Source organism: Gigantopelta aegis, chromosome 15, assembly GCF_016097555.1.
Source record: "Gigantopelta aegis isolate Gae_Host chromosome 15, Gae_host_genome, whole genome shotgun sequence".
Classification (NCBI taxonomy): domain Eukaryota; kingdom Metazoa; phylum Mollusca; class Gastropoda; order Neomphalida; family Peltospiridae; genus Gigantopelta; species Gigantopelta aegis.
The window spans coordinates 41,044,693-41,052,415 of NC_054713.1; the positions used below are offsets into that span (position 1 = coordinate 41,044,693).

The window sequence follows — 7,723 nt, forward strand, 5'->3', positions numbered from 1 at the left end:
TTGCAATCAAGTAACGTAAAAAATCAACAATGTAGACGTAAAACAAATCCATTCTAATAAATAAAAGTGAAACACCCTCCGTTAAACAGGAAAGGGTTAGACGTTTCTAACTGCGTTCAGGCGCATGCGTTTGTAAAAAGTATCGTACTGCGCATGTGCGGTTCGTCATTTTCAATTTTTAAGGCAACTACATGAAAAAATATATGTTTTTTTAATTATGTACAGTTGCCGAACACTTAATTTATTAAATTTTTTTAAAGGAAAAATTCAATTTATCAAGCGTTCTGGTCCGGTCCGCGTTTTATCAACACACATCGCTCACACTTGATGTCAATACTGATAGGCATTACGTTCATACCTGCGAATAGTTTGTAAAATATAATTTTTTTAATGAATTGATTCGAAATTAACACAATTTATATATTCAAAATTATTTACAACTGTTATAAATGGATTATGAATACTATTCACTACAATAGAGGCACAAAAATGTAGCATATCTTTTGCAGATCGAATATAATAATTGAAAACAAATTCTAACAACAGGGGTCTTAAAAATTGTAAAAATTAAATTCTTTGGCCTTGTTGATCTGGCACGTGTGAGGTCATGTGACACGCACCGAAAGTTAGTTCATCTTTCTCCATTTTAAGTCAATTTCTACGAGTCATGTGGACCCGATATCGGTCATTTTAAGTCAATTTCTACGAGTCATGTGGACCCGATATCGGTGATTTTAAGGAATAAATAAAAACGACTTAGTAGAATTAATGGTTTTAGGGTTTTGTAAAGTTTTGTATTTAGATACTTACTTTTCTCAACTTTATTGTTTATAAAAATGTTCCTGTAGCACCAACAATCCCAACCCCCATTGGTCAAATAGTAGAATCTGCTTATAACTTTAATGTTTTCGACGCCAAATAATTCGTAGTTACTCTTTTCATTAAACCAGGTCCTGCGGACTTTCCTTACTTTGTTTTGTCGATATGACATTGTCATTTATTCTACTAGTATATAAGTTGTGCGCCAGTTTCGGTTGAATTACATTTTGTTTAAACTATTCTTTCTGTTTTCTGTGTACCTACAGTGGTAAAGCGCTCACTTGATGCGTGGTCGGTCTGGGATCGATCCCAGTCGCTGGGCCAATTGGGCTATTTGTTGTTCTTGCCAGTGCACCAGGACTGGTACATCAAAGGCTATTCTGCCTGTGGGATGGTGCATATAAAATAACACTTGCTACTAATGGGAAAATGTAGCGGGTTCCTTCTCTGAGACTATATGTCAAAATTACCAAATGTTTGACATCCATTAACTGATGATAAATAAACCAATGTGCTCTAGTGGTGTCGTTAAATAAAACACACTTTAACTTGTTTAACACTGGGCGCGTTCCTACAATAACCACATGCTTAGTCGGGCACCTGATATCGAACGTAACACAGTTAACAAACCCCATTGAGGTCTTCTTCTTTTTTTCTTCCTTTTTTGCGCTCCAAACAAACTCCCCTAGTGTAGAGTTACCGATCCAATTTATCGCTCACTCGCTAGGAATAAAGAATATATTTGTATTCCGTGCAAAACGCCAGGTTCTTGAACATTCGTCGGAAAATATTACTGTCATTGATTTACGTTTTACAAAGACTACGATCTGTAGTGATAACTGTGACATCGGAGGTAGGGTTTTGAAAGGCTAACAGACGTGGGAGATGGTCGATTAAAATTAATTGAGAAAAATAAAATCCTCGAGGTGAAGTTTTCGTCACGTAATATTGACAAAGAAAGCGCGGTGAGGTTGAAGAAGATATTAAAAACTGTTTTACTTTGCTTCAGAATATGGTTTAACAATGATCGCCTTGCAGTGTCGTACGTAGTAGGTGGCGGGAGGAGTGCAGGGGTCCATGATTCCCACCCCCACCCCCTCCATCCCCTTAATCATACGACACGGGGTTCAGAAGCATAGCCGTACGGGATCCCATTTTTGTAGGGGGGGGGGGGGGGGAGGGGGGGGGGGAGAGGGCAGCCTGATATTTGCCCGAATTAAACGAAAATTCCCGAATCTGTATAACTACATTTATTCATAAATTAGCATTGCTCCCAAACAGCTATATATGGTTGCAAACGAATCTCTACGCATTTTTATATGGATTAATTTTGAGGGTGGAATGCTGGAAATATATGGTAAAAAGATCCCAGGTTAGCACATTTTGCTCGAATGTCTCTATCATTTTTGCCCAAATTTGAAGTTTTGTTCTAACACTGGGGAAGAGGGACTGCTACCACCTACCCCCTGTCTGTAGGGGGTAGGTGTAGGGTAGAAAATATTCGTATTCGGGCTAAATGAGCTTGCCTGAAAACCTCACCATGTATTTCCATCTTTTACACACAATATTAGTTGTAATTCGTGTAAAAAAAAAAAAAAAAAAAGGCGTAGTGACTCGTTTGGAATCGCCATATACAGCTGTTTGGTAGTAGTACTAATATGAATTTAGGGTGTATAGTACCAAATCAAATCCCATAGACGACAATAGTAACACATATGGCTAAAACTTCTAACTGCAGCGTATCAAACGACATAAACGCCACGGATATAAATACTACCACCCACCATCCTTAAAGTGAATCAGAAAAAAAATTGGGGGTCAAGCTGCTCATTTCCGAAATAACGTGTAGCGTCTATGACTACCCTAGTTCCGCACAAAATTCGAGTACTTTTTTTTTTTACAGGTACCAAATACATGTTTCAAGCACAAGGCTATTTGACACAGTGGTACTAGATGAAATAAAATTGCATACATTTTTGGCCCAGATGAAACAAACTCACATTTATCACCAATCACAGAAATTGTGATGTTCACTTCTCTATCAAAAATACAGTCCAGTATTTTCGTTTAATTCGTGCAAAAATCAGCTTAAATGAAGTCCGATACAAAATTAGAAGCTCGTACGCCTACGATTGCTGTCTATGAAAATACAAAAATGTCATTTTGAGGGGATCCATTCAGGGAAGAACATACATGTACTTATTTCTGTAACCTGCTTTTCTTCTTCTGTTTTTTTTCCTGTTTCTTTTTCTTCTTTTTCTTTTTCTTCTCTTTTTATTTACTGCATCTGGCAATTCTCGACTATACGGTGTGTGTTCTAACTCAGTGGATAGAGCGTTCGCCTGAGGTCGAAGGATCAAATCCCCTCGGTGGATACATTCTCTGCTTGAGCCCCCCCCCCCCCCCCACACACACACACACACCGCCCGTCAGAACCAGTGCTCCACGACTGATATATCAAAGGCCGTGATATGTGCTGTCCTGTCTGGAAAAATATATATAACAAATCCCTATCTGCTAATGGACAAAAATGTAGCGGGTTTTCTCTGAAGACTACGTAACGTGTCATATATATATTGTTTAATGTTTGACATGCAATAACTGATGATTAATTAATCATTGTACTCTTGTGGTGTCTTTAAATAGAACAGACTTTAACTTATCGCCTATAATGGTGGAGAGATAATAGCAGTCATTAGGTGTACTCTTTTATCATCTGTCCGCCCAACCATCCATCTTGTTTAAATCCTGAACTCCTAAATTTCAGCGGATAATTTAAAACCTTATAGAAGATTTATGCCTCATACCGTGGCCTGTCACAGAACAAGAATCCTAGCGGGACAGGCAAGGTGTTGCCCCACCTACCCACCCCCACCCACCCCCACCCACACCATCACCACCACCAATTTGTTTTTCAATAATAACCAAATATTTTAGTGTAAAAAAGGCCCTTCTCGTGTAGCTTGGCGGGACGCAGCCCAGTGGTAAAGCGCTCGCTTTATGCGTGGGTCGGTCTAGGATCGATCCCCGTCGGGATGCCCCTTTGAGCTATTTCTCGTGCCAGTCAGAGCACCACGACTGGTATATCAAAGGCCGTGGTATATGCTTTCCTGACTGTGTGATGGTGCATATAAAAAATCCCTTGCTACTAATGGGAAAATGTAGCGGGTTTCCTCTCTAAGACTGTATGTCAAAATTACCAAATGTCTGACATCCAATAGCCGATGATTTATAAATAAATATGTTCTAGTGGTGTCGTTTAACAAAACAAACTCTTTTTTGTGTAGCTGGAGATGATCCTATATTAAGGCGACGCCACACGAGACGAATGTCTTGTACGTGAATACCTGACTATGACAGAACAACATTACGACTGTATCAGTTGCTATGCAATCGGCTATTCTTGTACGAAGCACTTGTACCGTATGGCGTCGCCTTTACTGTGACCTAATTCTTGTTGTTACTCACTCACCCCCATGGTACGGCCTTGTTCTGTATTCCAAAAGCCCGACAACTTGTACTGAACTGATAGAAATCAAGTTAGATGACAATAATTTCTGTGGGTTTTTTATCGAGTGTTTTACGACAACGGCATCCGGTGACGAAACCCAGACGGGCCGCTGATCGGCAACAAGTGGTCATCAATTTGCGGCTTGTCACGGGTTTTAACTGAAACAGATGACTCAACGACCGTGGTTAACATCAAACAATACACGTGGTGTATCTCATAGACATTGCTTTGGTTTGTCGACAAAATACACATTTAGTCTGTTATCCACGAAAATACACATTGAGTCGGTTATCCACGAAAATAGGCATCTAGTTTATTATCTATAAACATACACAGTATGTTGCCCACAAAAATACAGATTTACTTTGTTATCCACAAAAATACACATTGAGTCGGTTATCCACGAAAATACTCATTTAGTTTATTATCTATAAAAATACACAGTATATTGCCCACAAAAATACAGATTTACTTTGTTATCCACAAAAATACACATTGAGTCGGTTATCCACGAAAATACTCATTTAGTTTATTATCTATAAAAATACACAGTATATTGCCCACAAAAATACAGATTTACTTTGTTATCCACAAAAATACACATTCAGTCTGTTATCTACGAAAATACTCATTTAGTTTATTATCTATAAAAATAAACAGTATGTTGTCCACAAAAATACAGATTTACTTTGTTATCCACAAAAATACACATTCAGTCTGTTATCCACGAAAATACACATTTAGTTTATTATCTATAAAAATAAACAGTATGTTGCCCACAAAAATACAGATTTACTTTGTTATCCACAAAAATACACATTGAGTCGGTTATCCACGAAAATACTCATTTAGTTTATTATCTATAAAAATACACAGTATATTGCCCACAAAAATACAGATTTACTTTGTTATCCACAAAAATACACATTCAGTCTGTTATCCACAAAAATACACATTGGTTGTGTTTATCCACGGAAATATATACATTTAATCTGTTATTCACGAAAACATATTTAGTCTTTAATCCACATGAATACATATTTCTTCTCTTATTCTCTAAATATATTTACTATGTTATCCACGAAAATACCTACATGTATTTAGTTGATATCAACGAAAGTACATTTTTAGTCTGTTATTCAACTACATACATATTATATCTGTTAGTTAAGCTGTTAACCACGTAAATATATATTTAGTCTGTTATTCACGAAAACACATATTTAATCTGTTTTTCATCACAGTTCATGTAAATTCATAGTCTGATGTCCACGTAAATGAATATTAAGTCTGTTGTTCATGTAAATACATATTTTGTCTATTCTCCACGTTAATACATATTTAGTCTGCCGTTCATGTTAATACATATTTTGTCTGTTGTTCACATAAATACATATTAAGTCTGTTCTCCGCGTAAATACATATTTTGTCTGTTGTTCACACAAATACATATTAAGTCTGTTCTCCGCGTAAATACATATTTTGTCTATTGTTCACGTAAATACATATTAAGTCTGTTCTCCGCGTAAATACATATTTTGTCTGTTGTTCACATAAATACATATTAAGTCTGTTCTCCGCGTAAATACATATTTTGTCTATTCTCCACGTTAATACATATTTAGTCTGCCATTTATGTTAATACATATTTAGTCTGTTGTTCATGAAAATACAAATATGTCTGTCTGTTTGTTTGTGTGTCTGACTTTCTCTCTATCTACCTACACACACTTACAAACCACATAAACACATACATACACACACAAACACACACACACACACACACACACACACACACACAGAGAGAGAGAGAGAGAGAGAGAGAGAGAGAGAGAGAGAGAGAGAGAGCTAGAGAGAGAGAGAGACGGTGAGAGACAGACACACACCGCACACACAAACGCAGACACACACACGCAGCCACACACACGCACACACGCAAGCACACACACACACACACACAATCTCTCTCCCTCTCTCTCTCCCTCTCTCTCTCTCTCTCTCTCTCTCACTCTCACACACACACACAAACTCTCTCTCTATCTCTCTCTCTCTCTCTCTCTCTCTCTCTCTCTCTCTCTCTCTCTCTCACACACACACACACACACACACATTAAAAAAGGACTTAAAAGAAAATATGAAAATCATGGATAAAAACAATACGAGAATCAAGAGTCATCAGTGTGAGAACAATGTATTCTCTTTAAGGTCGGCCTTAGAACGCTGGGTTTGTTAGCAGTTCTTGTTGTTTTTTGTCCAATTAAGTGATATTATTGCGAAATATTATTTTAAATGAGACCATTTTCAATCAGTGACGTTCATTCGAAGGGTTGATAAATGTTTATTTTTTTGTCTCGTTTTTGCGGGATTTGGAAATGAAAATGTGCTATCATTAACTGGAATTAATTCCAGAGTGTTCCAGGAAGCGCAATTTAGCAGCAGTTAGCGTATTTTATGAGATTGTCTTCGGCCAAACAAAGGGACTGGAGTCTCTTGGAAAAACATTGACATGTGCAAATGAAATAAAATTCCATTTTAATTTCTCTCTTCTTGTTTTCTTTTTTTTCTTTCTTTTTTCTGGAACTCTCAAAATTTCAAAACATATAAGAAGGGGGGGGGGGGGGGCGTCACCAGTGCTATAATGGCAGGAATTAAGTGTGCTGATTATTTGACCCAGAAAAATAATTTTCTTACAATGTTTAAATAATTAGCAACAGAAATTTCACCAGAAAGAAAACGTCGTTACAACACATCTTAAATTATGGCTACGAGGTTTGGGTGAGACATAGACAGACAGAGAGAGAGAGACAGATAGACAGAGACACACACAGACAAACAAACAGACTGACAGAGACAAATGGAGAGATGGGGAGCTGCCGCCATTTAGGGTACTCTTTTTAAAGGCATGCCAGTACACACCATGAGCGAATCGACAATAGCTTCTTCTCTCATCTTCTACACCCAACTGCCATAGTTACTGTCTGCTTCTGAAGTTCAAAATGTGCTGTACATAAGTGTTGGAACAGACAATATGTTCTTTACTTCGTAAAAAAAATAAAATAATAAAAAATAAATATCAAAAAAACATTCCCGCGAACCGGATTCGAACCAGTGACCTAAGGATATCAATGTGCAACTTCTACAGTCCTCCGCTCTACCAACTGAGCTATCACGGGTTATAAACTTTGTGAGTCAATAGTAACTCCAGCGATACTCGCGTCGCTAGTTTTCTGTGGGCGTGAACGTGTATGTCAGCTGTAATCGCTGCCGGCTTTGGTAGTGTCGTGGTTAAACCGTCGGACATAAGGCTAGTAGGTACAGGGTTCGCAGCCCGGTACCGGCTCCCACCCAGAGCGAGTTTTAACGACTCAGTGGGTAGGTTTAAGGCCACTACAC

General features: G+C 37.8%; 1 non-coding gene across 1 annotated transcript; it reads right to left on the minus strand.

The window, feature by feature from the left end:
* Window positions 1-7,415: 7,415 nt before the first annotated feature.
* Window positions 7,416-7,503, minus strand: Trnay-gua. The gene is given in 2 exon segments: window positions 7,416-7,451; window positions 7,467-7,503. It is a non-coding gene; the product is annotated as a tRNA-Tyr (tRNA).
* Window positions 7,504-7,723: the final 220 nt, after the last annotated feature.